This window comes from Onychomys torridus, chromosome 12 (genome assembly GCF_903995425.1).
Source record: "Onychomys torridus chromosome 12, mOncTor1.1, whole genome shotgun sequence".
NCBI classification, from domain to species: Eukaryota; Metazoa; Chordata; class Mammalia; order Rodentia; family Cricetidae; genus Onychomys; species Onychomys torridus.
The window spans coordinates 22069246-22091955 of NC_050454.1; the positions used below are offsets into that span (position 1 = coordinate 22069246).

General features: G+C 40.1%; 1 protein-coding gene across 1 annotated transcript in view; it reads right to left on the minus strand.

Moving 5' to 3' along the window:
* The window catches only part of Gap43 (growth associated protein 43), a 96423-nt gene that overhangs the window by 48201 nt on the left and 25512 nt on the right, over positions 1-22710 (minus strand). The window lies entirely within an intron of this gene.

A 22710-nucleotide genomic window follows, 5' to 3' on the forward strand; every position in this document is an offset into this window, starting at 1 on the left:
GTAATAATCATTGAGTTTTAAAAGGTGAGAAAATTTGTTTTGATTGTTTTTAAAAATGGTCCAAATTTACTAAGTCCCAAACATATCCCCAAAGTAATTTAAACCTAAAATTAGTATTTATTTATTATCATAAATAAAGTATCCTAGTAGTACAGACATGAAATACCTTTTGGCAATAACATTTATGGTTTTACATGTGCAACTAATGACCTTTTTCTATTTGGAAATTCAATCAAAAGGTAGGAGCAAAAGGTATAGTCATGGAAAGAAATGAATAGGCAAGGACACAAAATTCTGCATAATACTGATACTCACCATGGTGCCCTGGCTTTACCTTTATATATATATATTTCTTCATATATATTTACATATTTTTGGTTTTGATAGTTCTATTCACTTATATAATGAATTTTACTCATTTTCACAACCCTCCACTTTTCTCCTATCTATCTATCTATCTATCTATCTATCTATCTATCTATCATCTGCCCCTTCTTTCTTTGGCCAAAACACTTCTTCCCAAGAAACCATAATGCTGATTTCATATCCTCTTTTTTATATGTGATCCACTGATCCACTGAGTTTAGAGTTGCTTGCATGAACATGGGTGGGAAATTACTTGCTGGAGCACAGGCAAGCTATCAGAGCTATATCACTGAAGAAATGACACCCACACCCCCTGCCAGCAACTGTTAACAGCCCACAGACCCAGAGGAAGGAGTGGTCTCATAGGCACTCTTCATTGGAAATGAAATGTTGAGTGACCCAATCATGTGCAGATCTTGTGTAGATGAGTTCATGAATACAATGGCTAACCTTAGAGCATCTAGCTTTTGCTCACATTTGTGAGTCCTACTCTAGGGGTTGTGAGTTATAGCAGTAAGCAGTATAGCAACTTGTTCTCAAAAAATTAATAAAATAGTTTATTGTGTACTGTGTCCCATGCTTGGTCCTAATCTGCCCTTGGCTTTGGCTTGGCCCTTTGCTTTAGTTTAGGAAGTAAGCCACAGCAGTCGACACACAGTATGCTTTTTCACCTGTCATACCAGACCAAACCCAGTGACCCAGATCCAGCTAATCATGATGTGGTCCTGTTCGACATTCTTCGGACCAATGTATGGACCTGTCATTGCTTAGGTCAATCATCATCTTAGTGGATACACAAAGGTATCTTTTAAAATAAGATACATGTGAGTGGAAAATCAAGATCAACAATATTTTCCATAAGATTCAAGGCAAGCTCTTCTTTTCCCTTGGTTAATCACGCATATGATTCTATACAGATGGAAAGAGAAGTGACAGTACTTTGACAAGGCCCATCCTCCCCTTTCCTGCCTCCTCCCAGAGCCACGCTGCAACTGCTTCGCTATTGGAGGCATCACCTCCTTCCTGCCATCCTGCTGCTCTTGAGGGCTCCTACTGGGACACACACAGCACAATCTGGGGCACCAGAGCATCTGCCCCTGCCAGGAGCCCTCCGCTCAGAGATGAAATCATAATTCTGTAAAATTAACAGTTGTGAATGGAGCACAGAGTAAAGACAAGATGTTATTTATTGTACTCGATTGTGGATTTTCTGAATGAGGCACTAGCTTATATGATAGGACATCTGCATGGAGGTGCTGCTGCCAAGTGGTTCTTCAATAAAAAATACTACTCCTTCTGTAGATAAACAAACCAGTTATTTCATATTAGGCTTACATGCAGAAGAGGCCCTCCAGTGACTCAAGCTACCATGTCCCATTAAAATACACAAATATTAAAAAAAATGGAAAACAGGAGGAAGTGAGTAAACCATAACTAAGGATACATAAAAACCATTATGGAAGCCCCCTGCTTTGTAACCTAATCAAAAATATACAATTTTTTAAAATGGTGTTTGAACTCCTACATGGGTGGACAATGCTTCCCCTATAAAACGTGAGTTATTAAATGAAAATCTCAGTGCCAGGAATGAGATACTTCACTATAAGCTATTAATCAGAGAGGCTCAGAAAAGCCCACCCCTCCCATACCCAAGTTCCCAAAAATCACAGGCTATTTCCATTGCTTTTAGTTTCCAACCAGAACTAAGGACACTTGACTCCTGAGGAACCAGAAATCAATCTAGAAAACAACTACTCAGAAAAAATCAACTTGCCTCATCCATAGCGTGAGTCAGTAGTCCAGTCTATGTTTGGACTAAGTTCCTTCACCAAGTGCACTCATCCTCAAGTTCAAGTTTATTGCATTAGAAACCTAGGATTGCTTGAAGTTTCTTGTAGCCAACACTCAATGAAACATCGTATTAACACTGTCACTATGTATCTATGCTAAGCACACACACACCAGCAAGGAGATGGATGCAAGGTTTCATAAGTGCCCAAGGTTCAGAAGTAAAAATAACATGCATTTTTCTGGGATACCTCAGTGCAGTTAAGGTTTTACAATTATCATGAGAACATTCAATCCTCCAAACAAAGCATAGCTTTGGTATGCTGCATACTTCTGTCAACTACAAATACTATTTTAACTTTTCATTTTTTCTCTGAGATATGACTGATTTTTAAATACTTTAAAAGCCATTATTGTGTGGCAGTTCTTTCTAATTATGATTCTTGCATTCTGGAATAATGTCTGTTTACTCTGTGCTATTAGACATTATATGTTAGAAGTATGGAAGCATGTAACTTGTTTTTTGTCTGTTTGCTTGTGTGTTTGTTTTAATAGGCACTCTCAGTTAAGAAATTGTATTAGGTCTCAGGTGAGTCTTGGGACTTTTAGAGGGTATTGGAATTATTAAAGACTATAGAGATTTTAAAGTTCAAGTGGATGTATTTTTGTACTATAAGATGATTAGTTGTCTAAGGGAACAAGGATAGTGGATATGGCTTAGAGGTGATGTACCTGAGAATCAAATTGGCAAAGGGTGGAATTGTGATGGGTTAGTGTTAATTGTCAACTTGACAGCATCTGGAATCAAAGATACCAGCCCCCAAGAACACCTCTGAGTGATTGTTTAGTCATTGTGCATGCCAGTGAGGGATTATGTTTATGAAGATAACAGAGGTAGGAGATCTAGCCTACAAATGGGTGGATCATTTCTTTGGTTGGGTCCTTGCCTAGCTGAATATAAAAGATAAAATAAGCTGAACAAATACCTTTATCTCTCTTCCTCCTATTTGTGGAGAATACCATAATCAGCTGCTTCAAGCTCCTGTAGCTTAACTTCCCTACCATGATAGATTATACCTTTGCACTGTAAGTAGAGATAAACCCCTTCTAACTTATGTTGCTTTTGTGAGGGTGTTTTATCACAGCAAAAGAAAAGAATCCAAGAAGCTGAGAACATCTTTGGCAACCTAAAATATGACTGATTTGACTGAGCAAAAGTCATTTTTAAGAAACATAACCAAAGGGCAAAAGATGTGCTAAACAATGTTTCCTCTAACACAGTAGAGTTTTTGTGCGTATGGAAAAAAAAATCTGATGTGGCCTATAAAATAACTGGAGTAAAATATTAATACACACATCTGAAATTTAGCAAACACCTACCTATGATCCATTCTATTCTTATTAAATATTTATTTTAATGAAGTTTTATTCTACTTGTGATCATAATTGATACTTTATCAACATACCTTAGGAAAACTATGCAAGTAGCAAACCAGTTTACACTAGTGCCTCTATATTTGCTTTAAATGTAGTTAAGAATCCAGAATTAGCAGGGCGGTGGTGGCTCACGCCTTTAATCCCAGCACTCGGGAGGCAGAGGTAGGCAGATCTCTGTGAGTTCGAGGCCAGCCTGGTCTACAGAGCGAGTTCCAGGAAAGGCACAAAGCTACACAGAGAAACCCTGTCTCGAAAGAAAAAGAAATTCAGAATTATATTGAAGTGCCCCCTTCTAAATGAGAAAGAGGGATGGATGAGCCTCCTCTGCTTCCTTAGATGAAATGTCTTTGCATTTTTCTGGGCAGATGTAGAGGAGAATAGTTCAGCTGGAGCGCACAAGGTTCCTCCCACACTATGCTTTCTTGGCTTGAGGATTTTCCCAAGGTGAAAAGGAAAGAGCATGTAGGTAGAAGCAATGAACCCCTTAAGCCTTTTCCAACAACTGTCATAACTTGATTCAGCTCTGACTCAGGGTCTAGTCAAAATCCTTCCGTAGTTACAGGCCAAGTGAGATACTTTCATGACCGAGTAATTTCCCAAGGGAATGTGTGAACAAAGAGGGATTCTGGAAATCCTGGCAGAGCAGTGGTGAGAGCACTTCTGTTTCTCCTTAAGGAAGGGAGCAGCATATTGCTGCCACTGCAGAATCAATGAGAAAACGAAAAACGACCTTGTCAGAATAGGAACGAAATAAGGGAGATTCTATATAACATTACTATTAAACTATCAGCTAATAGCTAGTGATTTAAAAATAGGTCTCTGGTATAGTTCATATATTATTTAGCATGTACTTTTCACCTACTTCCTTAACAATATTAACTAGCATGTTTTAAAGGGTTTAAAACCCCACTAAATAAATAGTTATGCTTTCTAGCAGAGAAGCTTAGCCTATGAGAAAGAACTTGAATATATTTGCTGCTGGGTTCCAAGTTTTTAAACTGATGCAGGAATCAGGACATGGCAGGTGATCGATTAATATTTGTTTGATGAACTAAAAATTCCAACATCTTTTCCTAGAGAGGTGGTGATTTAGCCTCAGCAAGTAAAGGCACTTGGTACAGAGACTAACGTCCTGAGCTTGAGTCCCAGGAACCCACAGGGTAGAAGGTGAGAATTGACTCCCAAAAGTTGTCCTTTGACCTCCATGTGCACCTATGCACACAAGCTAAAAATATAGTACAACTTTAAAAAATAAAACAAACATTTAACATTCCAAATAATGTCATTTCAGAAATATGATAGAAAAACAATGGCAGGGTTTCCTTTTGCCAACTTTGTGAAAAACCTTCTTTTCCCGGTGATGAAGTTCAGGAGCATCTCTCAGCATAGAGATGAGGGAGGGGAGTTCAACAAAGAGAAGTTACAAGACTGCAAGTGTGCCATTACTGATGCTAGCACAAGAAGCCGCACTTCGAGTTAGCCAAGCCATGGGCAACTCACATCATCCATGGGTTAGCAAGTCTTAACAATAAAATAATGTTTCCAATATCTACCTCTTCTATATCAGTGAAATTTCTGAAGATATTTGAAGAAGATTATAACAGAATATCTCTCTCCCTCTACTGATACCTAGTTCATGTATTTCTGAAGGCCTGAAGTGGGTTGATGTTCCCCCACCCTTTTAAACTTGAGTTGGGAAGAATCTAGGCTTAAGAAAAAGGCATGTATTTATGCTAGCCATTTCACTGGGCACATGCTAGACAGAAATTAACTAAACTCTTATGGATATGGCAGATATGAAAATAGGTTGCCTGATTGAATCAAAGATCAAAGCCACTGACAGGCACATTTAGGCTCTCAGAGGTCACTATTTCTTTAAAGGTCAGTGAGATGGAAGAGAGAGAAACTCCCTATCAGGCCAATCAAAAGGTGGAAAGACTAACCATAGAGTCTATTAGGATTCTTCTTGGTCCTTAGTTGGTGGCACTATCTGGAGAGGGTTAGGTATGGAGCCTTCTTGGAGGAAGGACATCATCAAAAGGTTAGAGTCTCCTGTTGCTTATGGTTTGCTTCTTGTTTTATGCTTCCTGGTGAAGGTGTGGTCTTCAGCTTCCAGTTCCCTCTGCCACACCTGCTACCTATTGTCATGCTTCCCCATCAAGATAGATTCTGATCCATCTGGAGCCATAAGTTAAGGTAAACTCTTCTGTGGGTTGCTTTGGTCATGGTATTTTCATCACAGCAACAGAAAAGTAACTAATAGAGCTGGTGACAACTGGGGTATAAAGGAAAGAGTAGTCATATGTAAGGAAAAGATAGATGAGTAGCCCAGACATCCCCCTGGACCACCACTGTAGGTGAATCCTTCCCAGGGAAAAGGCCCAAGAATGAACAACATTCAAGTCTTCTGGAGAAGATGGTCAGATCTGTCCAGCAAGAAGGAAGCCCCTGGCTTGTAGAATTTAACATTAAACAAACATCTTCCCTGTCAGACACTGAAAATATTCCTTTAATTAAACATTCAAGAACACAAGATATAATGAAACAGACATTTATTTTTTTTCTACTGTATTCTTTTACTACACAAAATAGCAACTACTAATTGATTTATACTTCATTTCCTTCTCAACTGGCATGTGCCTGCATTCTACTATTAAGTAAACTCTTTCAACCACAAACCCCTGAGAATGGAACCTTCTCAGTTTCATACACCTTCAGTATCACAGCAGTTAGAAGAGTGTCAGCACATCACTGCTCCTTAGAAAATACTTATTGGTGGTTTTTAAGTGACATATATTCCTTTGTGTTGCTGAACACAGACTGTACAGACTTTCAGCACTCAGCCAGCTGTCTGGGTATCCTGGAGATCCTCATCAAGTCACTCTCCAGCAATGCTTTCTCTCTATCCCTTTTCGTGTGTAATGAGAAAACAGTATATACATGCAATATTTCAATTCAGTCTTTATTATGGCCATGTGACGAGCACATGATGCTGCCTGATTCAGAACCCCAACATTTAGAAAATGGAAGGAAGCTGTGTGGCCCAGATTCTAAATGACACAGCCTATTCTTGGTCCCATTTGGTCCAGTGCTTTTTTTGAAAAATAAAATGCAGGAAGTCAACATTTCCTGATTATATAGAGCACGGGCTATGAGTTACAAATGAAGGTCTGAAATCCTTTCCTACTGCAGACTTAACCTCTCACTACCTTGGGCAGGTCCATCTCAGGTTCCTTACCTGTGGGGTGGAAGGATGAAAGGACTATCCCATTGTGCTGTGATAATCGAACAAGTTCATGTATGGACACCATTTAACACAGTCCCTGACATATTGAATATGCTCAGAATGGGTAACTGCTAAATTTCTTCTCATAATCACTTTCATTTACCAGGCATGGTAGCATATGCCTGTGATCTTAGCACATCAGAGGCAGGGAAATTGAAAGTTCTAGGCCAACCTCAGCTTGACATTGAGTTGAAGGTCATCCTGGGCTACATGAATCCCTACCTCAAAAAAAAAAAAAAAACAAATTAGAAAAAAAAAATCACTGACATCATCAGTATCATCCCCCTCAGTGCAATGTTTACCTCATCAGGAGACTAAATTAAGACCTGTCAATTATAAATATCAAAGATGGTTTGGCCACTAGACCTTATTTATCACCTTGCTTGTTGGCATGCCCATCCAGAGATGAGGGTGGGCTGAGGGCACTCCTCAACTCCCCTGTACCGCTGAGCTATCTATCTTCAAAGGTATAAGCAGTACACTGTCTGCAAATGCCACAATATGAAGCTCATTTCTTTCCTATCCCTGGGAAGAGAGAGATGTGTTTACACTGCCAAGGTTGAATAAGAGTCCCACTCATTTCCCACCTGACACACACTAACTGCTTCCTTTTTCTTCCTCTCCAACTTTACTTTTCCTCCAAATCTCTACCTGTCCAGAAGTAATGATGAAATCTATTCATTTTCAAAATATATGACCTTTATTTGACCTCACAAAAATTCCCATTTTGTTACTATTTTTTATGATGTCCAACTGATCCACTTACATCCCTTGTCTGTCTGAATGACTGCCTGAGCTGGTTCTGAAAACTACTGTGCATTTGTGACTGGTAATAACCATAGCTGATTAAAAGTTACAAATGCAAATGCCACACACTTTATGGGGGATTAGTTGGTGAATGTTTGTTCCTATGAGAAAGAATCATTTTAATTTCAGATAATTCAACTTCATTCAACACACCCCCATGGGCAAATTAATAATACCCAAATGCCATGTACCTCATCTAGAAAGGGTACATGGTATCTACAACCAGAGTGCATGTTATTATGAAATCTATTTGGCAGGTGATGAAAAGGAAATTCAAAATACTATTTGGGGGTGGGGGAAGACAGTGTTTTGAATTGGTGTATGATTCATTGTGCAGTATTTTAAACTTAAAAACATTGTTTCTCAAAGAATCCCAGTGATGTAGAGTGAATGAATCTGCTATCACTTTTCCAAAATAAGAAATAAATATGTGAAATAAATAAATAGGTCCATAGCTAGTAGGATGGATCTTATATATACACGGTTATAATCTCATATAATTTTCACACCTACCAAAGTCATGCCAGTTATTTAATAGTAGACAGAAAGTATCATTGAGTATATAGCAATCGTGATATCAGCTCCAATTCTGGAAATATGTAGTACCTATAGAAACCATGGAACAGGACAATACAGACACCAGAAAATAGGTGAGTTCTCCAATAAACATCTTATGCTTTTCATTCCTTCACAGAAAGGAATAAAAATTCTCAAGGCGAAATACTGTTAAAAACAACATGTGCTCTTATCAAAAACTAATATTGAGGATAATGATTGTATGTGTAATGTTAACAACCAATCAAAAAATAGTTTTACATCTTAGACATTATCCTAAATGCTTCATTATGTTTTTATTTATTCATATGTGTGCCAAACATGTTTAGTGAATATATTTTATACAATAACCATGTAACTCAAGCACCAGTGCTATAATAGATACTATTATTTTATAACAGAGGGACTCAGGTGCAATGGCACTCACTAACTTGCTCAGAATCACACACCAGCAAACAGCAGAGCTAGGATGTGAAACGAAATGCTTGGATGATACCTGGAGGTGAAATATCTCCAGAAAGTTAGGTAGTTTGGGAAGCCAAAGTGAGAACTGGGCATCTCTCATCTCTGCAGATTTCCCTCTCAAACATCCCGGGGGGGGAGGTGGGTAGGGAGCAGTACGGTTCAGACGGTTCAGAATAGGGTGTTGTCACAGCCAGTGTCTGGTGACACTGGTCAGTTTCTAAAAGAATCATCAGAACTGTCACCCTGGTTTCATCTCCCCCTTTCAAAAATCTCTTTCCAATAGAAAAAAAAAAAAAAGAAAGAAAGAAATCTTCAAAGCAGGAGCTGTGGCATCATGACCTTGTCACCTCAGTGATGATGCGACTCGTTTTCCTTGTGAAGATTTTGATGGGAAAGATTCACACTTGAAATGCTGAGAACAGCTCTGAGGTCAGCTTTCCTGTTTAATTTTGAAAGCTGCAGAGAGAAATTATCAGGGAGCAGAGGAAGCAATCTGAGGGAAGAGGTGAGAAAGGGGTGGGGGTTTAGATCAGGAATTATGGTTATTTAATTAAATGAGAAAAGTAAGTGGGTTAACTAGAGTTACCCTGGTGAATTCTTACAGGAAAAAAAAAAAAAAAAGGTAGGTTCTGCCATTTATTCCTGAGTCTGAGAATTTAATTGCAGTCCAAGTTTCTGAATTAAATATTGCCTTTTCCTTGCACCAACTATTTCTCTTTTCTCCACAACTGCCACAATTGTTGTGAGGCAGACAGGGAAATACATACATAGGGAACCAGCTCTGATTAGCTTCCCAATGCTATCACATCTAGCTCTCTGAAGGAATGCTTTACCTGTTTTAGTGGCTGTTATTGTGATGGAAACCATTATAACCCTTTCCACTTCGTGGTCCCTACAAGCAGAGAACACTGCATGCTTTAAAGCTATGTACCTATGAAGAGGCAGTCTCCTCCTTTCTGTTTTGAAATTCTTAAATAAAATTCACAACATCTGAGTGAATTCTTGTGGCTTTCCCAAGGATGTCATGATAACTCATTCTTTGAGCTAAACAGTTAAACTAAACCAGGTTAAACAGGGAGGTATTGCCTGATTCTGGCATATTTGGGTTAACAAAAGCTACTTTTCTTTCAATTTGGTGCATCACCAAGTGGGGAAAATGAGGGAGGGGCTGTACAAACTGATACACATGGAAAGCCTGAAGACCCTTCTAGCATTTTAGTCAAGGAGAAAGGCTGCTACCACTCTTCCCCAAATTCTGATTTATTCATCACAAGCTAATTCTTCCTCCTGTTTTTGTGTCACAGCTTGAGAAATAAGAGGACTGAAAAAAGACTCCCATGGATCTTCAGTAACTCACGCTAAGACTGAGGCAATATGATGGTTCCTAGCTAAAGTAATTATCTACATTGTCCCCCAACCAAACTCACAGACACAGAACTGAGTGAACAAAAACCACTTGATAAAACCAGCCCTTGATAAATGGTTTCAACAGAGTGATAGTGATCTGGTACAGAAATAGCCCAGAAACATAGAGCACACATTTTGAATCATTGTGATGAATCAGGGAGCTATCGGGGTTAGCTGCAGGGGGCGGGGGGAAGTGCAAGGGAAATCTGGATGAAGATTTCTTTTCCATTAGCAAATATGCCTGAGCACATTATTTCCATATTTTCAGCTTTAAAACTGACACTGGTTGTTGCCACTATAATACTCAATCTAAGAAGCTCTTTTTCTTAGTCTGTCTGCCACTCAATTCATATTAAGTGAAAATAGAATGGTGTCTTTATCATAGTGTGCTTCTCCTCCCAACCTCAAAATAAATTAAGTTATGTGCATTGTTTTTCAAGCTAAGAAGATATGCATTGCTCTGGAATTTGGAGTCAACCTAGTCTTCTAAGTGTGAACTGAACTTCAGCCAAAGAAACCCTCACACTCTTCATATGACCCTCTCTAGCCAAGGTCTGTGTGCTCATTGACAGTGTGGCTCTCCTCAGGGTCTCTGTTTTGTATGTCAGCTGAAGATCTTCATGTCCTTCATGACTCATCCCAACCCCCAGCTCCTTGGCTAGAGACTTTCTAGTTTGGCTCAGATGTGTGATCAGGAGTTAGCATCTTTATTCTGCAAAGGGTCAAATTACAAATAAAAGTTAAAAAATTCTGAGCCCTATGGTCTCTATCTCTACTACTCAACTCTGTCACAATAGTGTGAAATAGCTCATGGGTAATGCCTAATAAAAGAGTATGCCTATGTTCTAATGAAATTATTTATGGACTGGAAAAGTTTGCATTCTAGATAATACCAAGGAGTCATAACATATTTTTATCAATTTGGGTTTCTTACGACCATTTAAAAATATAAAAGCTACTCTCATTTTGCTCACCATTTTGCCCACTTGTGGAATAGACTATTAACTTTATGTTAATTCCCCACTGCATTTCCAGCTGTATTTGTTTTGTTTTAAAGCTAAAGTGACTCATGTACCTTCCTCCCCAATACTCCACTACTCTGTAAATTCTCAGAGGGAAGGAAAACTGTTATAATAATAATGTTGATAATAAGGTTTGGCAATCATTGATCACCGTGTCAGACACTGAACTAAGGCTTTGCATGGAAATTCTTATTTGCATGGAGTAGGCATTATTATAATCATAATATATGAGTTCAGTAGTCTTATTTTCCAATGAGAAAATTAATGCTTAGGGAGGCTCTATACTTAATGAACAGAAGAGCTAAGATTTGGCTGCCTTGCTGCCTGACTCTGGAGCTCAACATCTCTCACTGTTTTACATACTAACGTCTTAATAATGCCTGGGAAATAGACACCATGATGTGGCATACCTCTTGATTTTTTTAATCCAGAAAGTACATTATGATAGGAGAGACTGAAAATGAACCCACAGGACAATCTACAGGGCTATGGCAAAGGCACTTTGGAGGTAAGCAAGCTTCAGAGAACTGAGAAATGGGCAACACTGAAGTCTGCCTGCCTTAGGAGAGCCTTTGCCCAGTTATTTCTTATATCATACACAACTGCACCTGGACATGTAGTAACTAAGGTAATATCACATGAGGAAGTACAGAAAGGAATGAATGGTGAGAAAACGCACAAAGACACATGCCCAGACCCAGTGGAAGGGCCCGGCCTGTGAGCAAGCAGCACCCAGCTGCACTCCCAGAAGGAAAGAAATGAGTGACAGCCAGAGGACATTGGTGCCATATAACAAGTCATTCCTTTTGCCATCAGAGTTGAGCAAATTGCTTATGTGTGAAAGGTTTGTGGAACCAAGTTAAATGGTGCTAAGTCACTAGACAAAAGATCACACCCTTTAGCTCAAGACACCTGCCTCTGGAGATGATTTCTAACAATTTCCAGCCTGGCTGAGGACAGGCAGTGAAAAGTATCCACATTAGTGAAGGAGGCAGTGACCTGGCAACAGGAACATAAACGGCTTCTTAAATCCCCAGGGCTGCTGCATCTGTGCTAAGAAAAAGCTAAGAGGAAAGGTGGGCTACAGGTTGGTGCTGCTCACAAGGACTAGCAGCAGCTGCCCCACTGAGGGCAGCTGGTGCTAACCACTCTCAGTGCAGACTATTACCTGGCCTGGGCTTATTGCATCAGGATCTACATCTTAACACACCGAGGCACATTAATTCGAACAGTACTGGCTGCATCACCCATACTCAGCATAACTGTTCTGGGAAATTCACAGTTCCTTCTGAATAGCACTCTAATGGAAAGATGTTTTCAGAGGTTGTCTATTTATTGGATTTAGAGAAATGAGGAGGAGGAGGAGGAGGAGGAGGAGGAGGAGGAGGAGGAGGAGGAAGGAAGGAAGGAAGGAAGGAAGGAAGGAAGGAAGGAAGGGAAAGAGGAGAAAGAGGAGGAGGCGGAGGGCTGTAAAAGACCAGAATCATTAAACATGAGTTCAGAGCTGTCTACTTGACCCTCCCATTCCAAGACCTGCAAAAGTCTTTATACTTCAGTGAGTTTAGTTCGTCTATCTGAAGAGTCAAACATTCCAAGCATCAAAATTCTATCAGCAAATGCTTATGTGTATTTTTTTTTCTGATTTTTTATTTCCCCAGGAAAGGAAGCACCTGAGAAGTTGGGTGATTTAACCCTAGAATCTAGTATGGACTGGGTCTCCTCCCTAGACTTTGTCCTCTACTGTCACTGAATTTATCACATCATTATTATATGTATCGACATTCATCTACACAACTGCACATTTGTATGTTGTTTTTATGTAGTTATGTAAACAAAAGATATGCCATTTCTGAAAGAGAACCAAGCCAAAAAGGGAAAAACCCACTGTGGCATCTGTGGTCTGAAGCCTAACCCTCTACAGTGCAGGGTTCCTTTACCATAGTACCTGTGAGGTGGTAAATGAATCATCTCTTCGTAGAATGAACACTACCATCCTGTAAACACCAACTGATAACACCTTGATACCAGCTCTCTTCAAAGGCTGATACCACACCATTCATCAGTCAGTAGAAAGCTATAACTTCCTCAAAGTCTCTGTGATACAGGAGGCGAAGATTCGAAAGGAATGCCTTAGATACCATTCAAAAGCCACATTGAGAGTGAATGTGAAGAATGAGTGCAAGCTGATTGGAGAAAGAGAGGCAGGTTGCTAAAAATGAAGAAGATATGCAAATCCCTATTTTTCTCTGCCACCATTGATTTCAACCCATTTAAGCAAGAAAAAGAGGTCTGAAAGCAGGGAAAGACAATTCTAGCTCCAATCAGCATCCTGCTGGCCAGCGTAGTGGCATCTTTCTGTACAGCAGCTTTTGCATGACCCAAGTTCTTTCACAGCCACCACCTCCTAGGTGGAAACCCACGGAAGCTAGCTGCCTGACTTTTCACTCTTTCTCCACTTGTGAGTCACGGACAGCCCATGACAAAGCCCATCCCATTGCCAGTGTCCGGAATTCATTCATGTCACTGAATGAATGGAAGACACTGGTGCCAGGAGTTCCGGGGCTAAGAGGAAATCTCACAACATCTAAATTTGGCAACATCTACAGTAATTTCACTTCTTTCTACAAGTTTCATTTACTGCCCTCCCAAGTTTAAAAAAAAAGAAAGAAAAAAAGAAAGAAGGAAAGAAAGATTTATGTGCAGTTCATCAAGAAACCTAAAGAAACTTAAAAGAATACTAATTATAAAGGGCCATTGTTTTCAAATGGAGTCTGGTTTTTGCCTTGGCTGGCCTTCTCTCCTGTGACATCCTCCATGACAAGGGATTCCTACTTAGTTTGCAAAAGTATGATCCTGCTGATGTAAAGAAACCATCCAGCCCTTGCCCCGCTGAAGGAAAAGGTGAACATAGCATAAGGGATGCTAATGTACCCTTTGCTGCCTCTGAGGCAGGGGGAAAAATGGAGAAACAGGCTTCCAATTGACCCAGCTAGCTCTTCCCATTCTTTTTCACCCGCTGTGTAACCTTGACACTACCCAGGTCTCTGTCTGCATAAGCAGTGTGTAATCAGGCTGACTAAGGCAGGCTAAGGAGGGACCCTGCTCATGGGCCCTCACTGCTCTTCTAAGAGGTCTGGGGCATAGGCTCAAGCTTTTGTTCTCCAAGCCAAGCCTAGGAAAGAAGCAATTATTTCCTACACAAGAATTCCCTAGTGCTCCAAGAGAGCAATAAGCCTCTGCGGATCTTTGCAGAGTTGGAGGAGAGGCTTCCCTGGTTGCAGGCGCACCTCTGAGTGGCACTAAGGGTGTGCTGGTGGGGCATGCAAGCAGTGAGCTGTCTGTTGCCACGCCTTGGGGTCCATAAGACCCCAGAGCGTCATGCCACGCCCTCAGCTCCTCCACAAGCTGAGAGGTGGGGGCCCCAGGGAGATGCGCACAGAGAAACAAAGCAATGAGATCACCCGAAAGGAGCCAGGGACCCATCGTGGAAGAGAGAAAATGAAGAGCAAAGCAGGGATGACCAAAGGAAACAGATGTCAAAATGTAGGGAGCAGGGCTAAGAAACCAAAGCACGGAAAGGAAGCCAAAAATCAATGTGTCCAAGGGAGAGCGGAAACTGCAGAGAGAGGCCAGTCAAAACCAGCATTGCTTAGGAAAAAAGCAAGCTGCCTTCAGCCCCCTCCTCCACTCCCCAAAGCCCACGATTTTGTCAGTTCCTTACTTTATTCGTGTTTTGTATGTTAGGGGTGAGAGGATGAGCTTCAGGATGTCCCTGAATCCAAACCAGCATGCAGTGTGCTTAGCTGATTACTTGTCTGAGTGCCCATAGTTTTTCTCAGGTTGGTGCTGCCCATTACTTCTCTACTTCCAAAAGAGGTCCATTGTTATTAGGCCGAATTATGGAAAAGAAAAAAGTTCAACACATAAGAAACAGCTAAACTGTAAATGATAGGAATGGAGAATTTGGTGATAAAAATTTTTGGTTAATAAGACTGACACCAGTCTCCGAACCATGATAAACGTTTTAAGGAATGGCATTGAAGGCAGTTACATTTCTTCTGAGGAGATTGAAGACTGGATGGTGGGAGTCTAGGAGACAGTTCTCGATGCCAGGATTTCCAAGTACATCCCTGTGGTATACCACCCAAAATATAGGCAGAATACTGGAGAAAGGGGATTGGTGGTCTTTCAGTTTTCCCTGGCGAAAACCATGAAACAGAAAAAAAAGGGGACTAAGCCTGAACTTCACCACACAGGAAGACCATTAACTCACCCAGATGAATTAGCTTCTTAGCACCCATGGGGGACTCTCTTTCTTGGCTGTCAAGTTGACTGAAGTCAGGGACTTGTCCCATTTTTTTTTTCATTTTAATATCAGTTCCTTGTACGGTTTGTGGGCCTTAGGGGACAGTCTATAAACACTTGTGGAAGTAATGAGTGAGTCATTAAGCAATTTGGATTCCCCTCTCTTCCTTACAATGAACTGGCCAATACCCTAGCTGTTCTGGATCAATTTCAGCATTCTGTAGTAATTATGGGTAGCAGAAAAATCCCTTACCCAATGTTCCTTTATCTGCCTGAGGATGACCATATAACAACTCTTTCTCTTTAGGCTGACTCTCTTCTCCTGTACTTACACTTCAATGCATCACTTTCTCAGGTACCCACTAATATTATATCTCTTCTCTATTTTCTCTCTCCTCACCCAACAGTTTCTTCTACCATTTAACCAAGCAGCAAGAAAGTTCCTTTGAATTTCCTTTTTGGCCCTCCTGCATTGCTCTTGAGAATCTCATTTTGACACAAAGGTTCCTAGCATTGAGTAGGCTAGCATACCACCCAGATCAGAATGGAGAGGCGTGTATATGTGGTTTTATGCATACATCCTTTCCCCAATGAAATCAAGTATAAACGCATTATTCTGTCTTCCAGCAGAACATGGCTTTGGCACTCTCAATGCTCAGTAGCTATGATTACCTGGTCAAGATTAGACACATGAAGACCCTGTCACGGTTAGAGGAAACACTCATGGGCTTGGATTTCTAACTGATGATTTATATGAAGTTAATGGTTGATGAGAGAGGAGGGAGAGAGAGAGAGAGAGAGAGAGAGAGAGAGAATTTTCTGTGGTGAAGTGATCATTGGTAAGGTACCCATGATCCTATAAACAACCCTAATGAAACTAATTAGTATACTTGGTACACACACACACACACACACACACACACACCCAGAGACATGAAATCAGAAGGGGAACTAGTTAGGAAAACAAAGTAGATTATCAGAAGTGATAGAGGGATTAGAAAAGGGAAGTGGGAAAGGAAGAAGAGGTGAGCATGACCAGAATACATTACATACATCAATGAAAATGCAATAATAATGAAACCATTGTTGTGTATACTTCATCTATGCTATAAATATGCTTTAAAAATAAGTTTTAAAACAGCTTTATCTTCATAACCCCGTCATGTTATTTTCTCCTGTTTCCCCAAGATATGTACAGCTTTTCAGCTCCATTTTGGATCAACTTGAAGTTTTATATACAGACGTAGAGATTTTAACACCATCTTGTGTTATTACAGCAGGGAAGGTGTTCTAAGTTTCAAGTTTGACTATTGTTACTTTTGAGATTTAGTCAGTGAGAATGGCTTCTATTCTAAGAGGCTGTTCCCTAAGAGGCTGTTCTACCAAGGTACCTTTGCTTTCTGGATAATGGAAGATATCGTTGTTACAAAGTTGAAGTTTAGGGCAATTACATGATTTTCTCCCAACCAGAATTTAGATTAGCAGGAAAAGAGCTCTTCCATCTAGATCAGGGGTTCACAACTTTCAATGCATGTATCTGCCAACTACTATGATTATAAACACAGATTCATTCAGTCACCTCTAAGGATACTGAGGGGAGGAGTCTGATGAGAAGTGCCAGATGCATTTTTGATAGGCATCCTGGTGAATTGCAGTAAGTGATCCATAGATTACACTGAAGGCTGGCTGTCACCTGAGCCACACTTTTGTTTTAAAATATTCTTTATGAATGGATTGAAAATGGCTATATTGATCAACTCAGAATTTTCTACTTTATCCCATTCCTTCCAATGGATACCCAGCATTAGTAGCTATTTCTACAAAATGACCAATAATCCCTACTCTAAATTCCAATTAAAAAAAAAAATACCAGAATGCCATGTTCTCACACCTGGTCTTCGAAACAAGCTTACAGACTAAATCACACAGTGACAGAGCTGAGGCTGGTTACCTCTCTTCATCTCCAATGTCCTCCTCTTTCCCCCTCCTCCCCCATGAGATCCCAGGCCACAGAGAATGAGAAAGCTAAATTTGGGACAAAGTAGATAACTGAATTAGATCATTAGTGTCAAAGGCATGCTTTAGCCTAAGGCATTTGGCAAGTCTCAATTTATTATCTTTCCATTCTGGGCCTGAAAAATACAGATTAGTGGACAAGCTCCTTCCTCTGCTACATTTCAATCATAGAGACATATTGTGGTCCTTCTGTGTAGTGAGTATGGGCTCATAAAAGCTGAGGAGTGTGGCCTGAAAAGAGCAGATTATGCTTTCCTGCCCCAGGAGCAAGGCTCCTGTTGCATAATTTCCTTGAAAATAATATCCAATATAAATGCAAATTAACTTTGACTGTTTTATCACATCTACTAAGTTATAGGCTACCTATTAGTCTTCTACAAAGTTTCAGTACGTAGGGAAATATAGATAATTTCCATCCTTCAGGCACATGCTAGATCATCATGCAACATTCTCACAGACTGCTTGTCACCCTTTAAGAGCAAAATGAGATTTATGCAGAGAGATAGTGAGGGTGGTGGAGATATAATCTGCAATAACAGACCTTTTTAGTAAACTAGTCTAATGGAATAATCTCCTCTGATTTGATTTTTCAGGATAATCTTGACTACTGTATATTCACATCAGCATGCATCCTGGGGAAAGTCACTATGAGACAATAAATTCAATGGTAGAAGCACTGTCATCTCATTCTATCTCTGTGGTGATAGAGGTGTATGAAAGAAATAAGGAGCCAGCCGACTCTAGCTCTCAAGTCCCTCCCTGCCAGACCCGTCACTGAATTTAAGAACAATCTGTCATTCACAGGAAAGTTTGATTATTCTGATACAATTAGACCTCATTGAAGTCTTGTTTACATCTACAACCCACTCACTCACAGTTCCACGTGGCTAGAGAGGCTCCTAATTCTACTCCTCTCTACCCAGTACACACTGTACTTCTTGCCTGAGAAACTTCAGAAACAAAATGGCCACCATCCCCTTTGAATACTGAGTTTTGTCCAACATCAGCAGAAAAATTTAAATTCCTCAATTCACCAGAGTCATTTTCTAGTTCTCCCCAGATTTTCCTGCTGAACATCCCTCTGAATTTTCATATTCTCCAAGTGTAGGCACATTCCAGCTCTGAAGAAAACTCCACACAATATGTCACAGCTGCACTGCACTGCACTGTGTCCATTTCTGGAAAGTGGACTTGGCATTATTTTCCCTCAAGAAACCACCAATTTACACATCTGTTTTTTGCAGCAGCAGATATAATTACCATGATGCTGTTTGTAGTCACATGACCCTGTGAAGGGGGCATTGCTTAAACATCTGTAAACATGGATAAACATCATATTGTGTTTCTTTCTCAAGCAATTTGAGCAATTTCTGCTGGAGGGAAAAAATATCTTTTGTCAGTGTTCAGCAGTATCTCCCTTTCTGAAACCCTTTCTGGGTAAGATTAATTTTGCCCCCAGGAAAGCAGATTTTGTTGAAGCACTCTTTTGACTCAGGAATATAATGTTCAAGTAAAATAGAGCTTTTAAAAGCCAGGCTGTAAGAGAAGAATGTGACAGTAGTGTTGGACTTGCTCATCATTTCCTAGGATCTTCCAGGAAGAGCCAGGCTCTTTACTAAAGATAGTTTATATTGCTTAAGTATCTTTCTCCAGAGAAGAACTTTCCAGTTAAACCCATGTACTTTTCTGTTTCATCTCCTGCAGCCGTGTGTGTGTGTGTGTGTGTGTGTGTGTGTGTGTGTGTGTGTGTGTGACTTGCTTAAGGTCATACTGAAAATGAACACATTAGTTCAATTCTTGAATTACTTAACACTTTACTAAGCACCAATGAATTGTGCTTTATACACATAGTGGCGAATTGGTAAGTTAAAATGAAAACAATGAGTGGGTGAAATGTGTAAGATTATACACCAAGATAGAAAACTTCTGACCTATGAGAATCCATTACACTAAGTTTTCTACCTCTAACAGAAAGATGGGTCACTAAAGTCATGCCCAAGTGCCTGTACAGGGTGGATTTGGTGTGAGGAGAATGGACAGGGGGAGAAGATAGCCAATATTTCCTTTCTAATGGTGGTCCACATATTTAAAAAAATTAGCATTCATTTTTAAAAGCACTAATACTATTTAAAAAGTCAGTACTGGGTCTGCTTTTCGTGGGAAAAGCCATTAAACACAAACAAGGCAAAATGTTACATTTGTCCAGATAGCAATATTTACATTGGGATGAAATTACCCAGACTCTAAGGCCAATACAGAGCAGGAGCCTCAAAGATAAGGCCCAGAGACAAGATTAGAAAACCGAATTTACAACCAAGATTAGCAACAAGACAGGGGACCTCTGAATGAGAGATTTGAATGAGGCAGTCAAGTCCTTCCCAACCCTTTAGTGCTTGCTGAGAACCTGTAAACACAGGCCAGGAAGAAACAAGCATTGGAGAGCCAGAGGTTAGTTAGTAAATCAATGATTCAAAACACAACGTGGGAACACAAGCCAGTCTTCATTTTTCTGTCTGTTGAGACTGAAAAGCTGCTCCACACTTTGTTGAAAAAACCGGGAAGCTGCAGTGTGACACAGTGAGTCACGCAGTAAACCCCCAGGCTGAGCTAAAAACCCAAGACTGGATTTCTATACCTCACCTGGGAGAAGAGTAAACTCAGGGAGCATCCATTTTCTTATATTTGGTTTTCTTTTCTCTTAAATTTTATTTTGTTTTATTTGGGGAGGGGTTACAGGGGTAGAGGGCAGATGAGAGGGGACGGGAGATGGGTGGGATTGAGATGCATGATGTGAAAGACACAGAGAATAAATATTTTTTGATTAAAAAACAAACAAGCAAACAGATATAAGCAAATGGATGCTCCCTAGGGTTCCTTGTGCTCCCAGGTGAGATATAGACATCCAGTCTCAGGTTTTTAGCTTAGCCTGCTTCACACTGGAGATCTAGCTAATTTAATCTGATGAGATCCTTCAATTTACCTCATAATGTTTTGGCTGGTAACTGTCTCTTTGAGAGATGTTGAAAAACCAAACAGAACGGAGGTGTATAAAGTTACATAGGGACTTCTATTGGCGGTAAGTTAGAGAATTGCCCCTATCAATTTACTAGCTGCCCTTTGGTCCCAAGATGGTGGTCCAAACCAATATTAAACCTTTGTATCTACTAACTTTTTCATGATCTGTCAGTGCTTTCAAAATTTACCAGGAGAGAGATCATTACAAACTATTAGCAACTTAGTCGAAATATCTTCTTTAAAAAAAAAAAAAAAATCATTTCCTGAAAAGTGTATAGGAGTTGGGAAGAAAAATTTGTAGAGATGTCTTCAAAATAGACATCATTTAGGTATGGTATAAATAAAATTAAAGAGGTAAGAGACACAAGGCATCAGGCACTCAGAAATAAGTATGTGGCATGGTTAATATAAATGTGTGATTTAGAAATTTCATAGAGTCATCACAGAGGCTGGAAGAAATTCAATAAGGGGATGCAAAGGAAAAGATAAGGTTTGGAGAAAAATGGTGGATTCCAGAAGGCTATAGAAAAAAAAAATGGGACTTCAGATGTCAATGTGATGTAAGTTCTTAGTAGACTGGGAGGCAATTCAGTAGAATAACATATATATGAAATCATGGACTTCATGTATGTGTTCGACCAATACCAAGGTTCTTGTTTTAGTTACAGATGAACATTAATGAATTCTCAGATATGATGGACCTAACATAGAACCATGCTAACATACACTTGGAGGAGTTCTAGTCCACTGTGAGGGTTGTGAAGAGGAAACTCTCTGCAGCCAGAAGACCATGTATCTTCCTGTTATGTTCACAAACTGGTCAAAGCTTTCAAATAGCTCCACCTCCCAGCAAAATCCACTCCTGGATTTGCTGCGTAAGAATGGTCTGAAGAACTAATGCTTCTCTGGAAGATGTCAGCTCAAGTCATCCACAAAATACACAGGGAAGTGCTGCTTAGCTGTCTTCACTCAGGAAGTCCTCCTGAAGGATTTTGTTTCCCCATCTTCATTCTGAATGTGCTCCATCAGAAAAACGATGAGGCTCAGACTTTTGATGGGGTCCCAGAACGTACACCTTCCCAAATCAGTGCTTTCTCACTCTTCTCTACTTCCTCTCCATTTCCAGCTCATCTCATTTCTCCACAAGGAGCCCTCTGGAAATCTAAGTGTTTTAACCTATCCCTCTCATGCTATGCTGACTCCCTATTCAGTCTTCCAGGATTCCTTCTCTTTTTCAATCTCCAAACTCCTCTAACATGTGTCTCCTCCTGGCTTGAAAAATAGCATCCTTGTATAGATTCAGCCCAACATGGCCATCCCATCTAAATCCTGATTGCTCTATGACAATCCTAGTTAATAAACACAGGCACATACATACATACATACATACATACATACACACACACACACACACACACACACACACACACAGAGAGAGAGAGAGAGAGAGAGAGAGAGAGAGAGAGAGAGAGAGAGAAACACAGGGACAGAGAGAGACAGAAAGAATGTTTCCCAGTGTACTATAAACCAAGCATCTGGAGTGGCATGTGGAATTTAAAGATTAACCTGGACTTATCAGTGACAGGAATGTGTCATGTCCTTAATATGAGCTTAAGATGACTCAGATAGACTCCAGCTTGGATGAAATCACTTTTGTCCTGACTATACAAGTCTCCTATTTTCAACACAAATCATGAGCATTTACCTCTTCTTGCTGTCTCCCAAGACAATGTTTCTATCTGCAATTCTCCAATAAATTATACTCTGTGCATTTTTGGATCTATTTGCCTCTTTTGGGAGTCTCTTGGCAACAGGGGCTGGTTCTTAGGTGCTCAGATCAGATGGGTTTAAAGCAAAACTCTTACTGTGGTCTCACTCCTCTTCTTCCATTTAACATTGCTGTGGTTGGAATGCTTTTGTCTTCTCTAAATTCATGTTGAGATTGAATCTCCTACATAGCATTAATGGATGGAACTGTTGGAAGATAATCAAGTCATGAAGGTCCAGCCTGCATGAATGGAATTAGTACTCTTTAAAAAAAAGTTTGCATGAGTTTATTCCTCTTTGTCCTCCACTTTGGGAACACAGACAGCAACAGGATGGCAACAGAAAGGAAGAAGGCCCTCCCTAGACACGTGACTTCCTGGTGTCTTGATTGTGGGATTCCTAGATGCCCAAACAGTGAGAAATAAATATCTACTGTCCATCAGTCATGGAGTCTGTGATATGCTGTGAGGACTA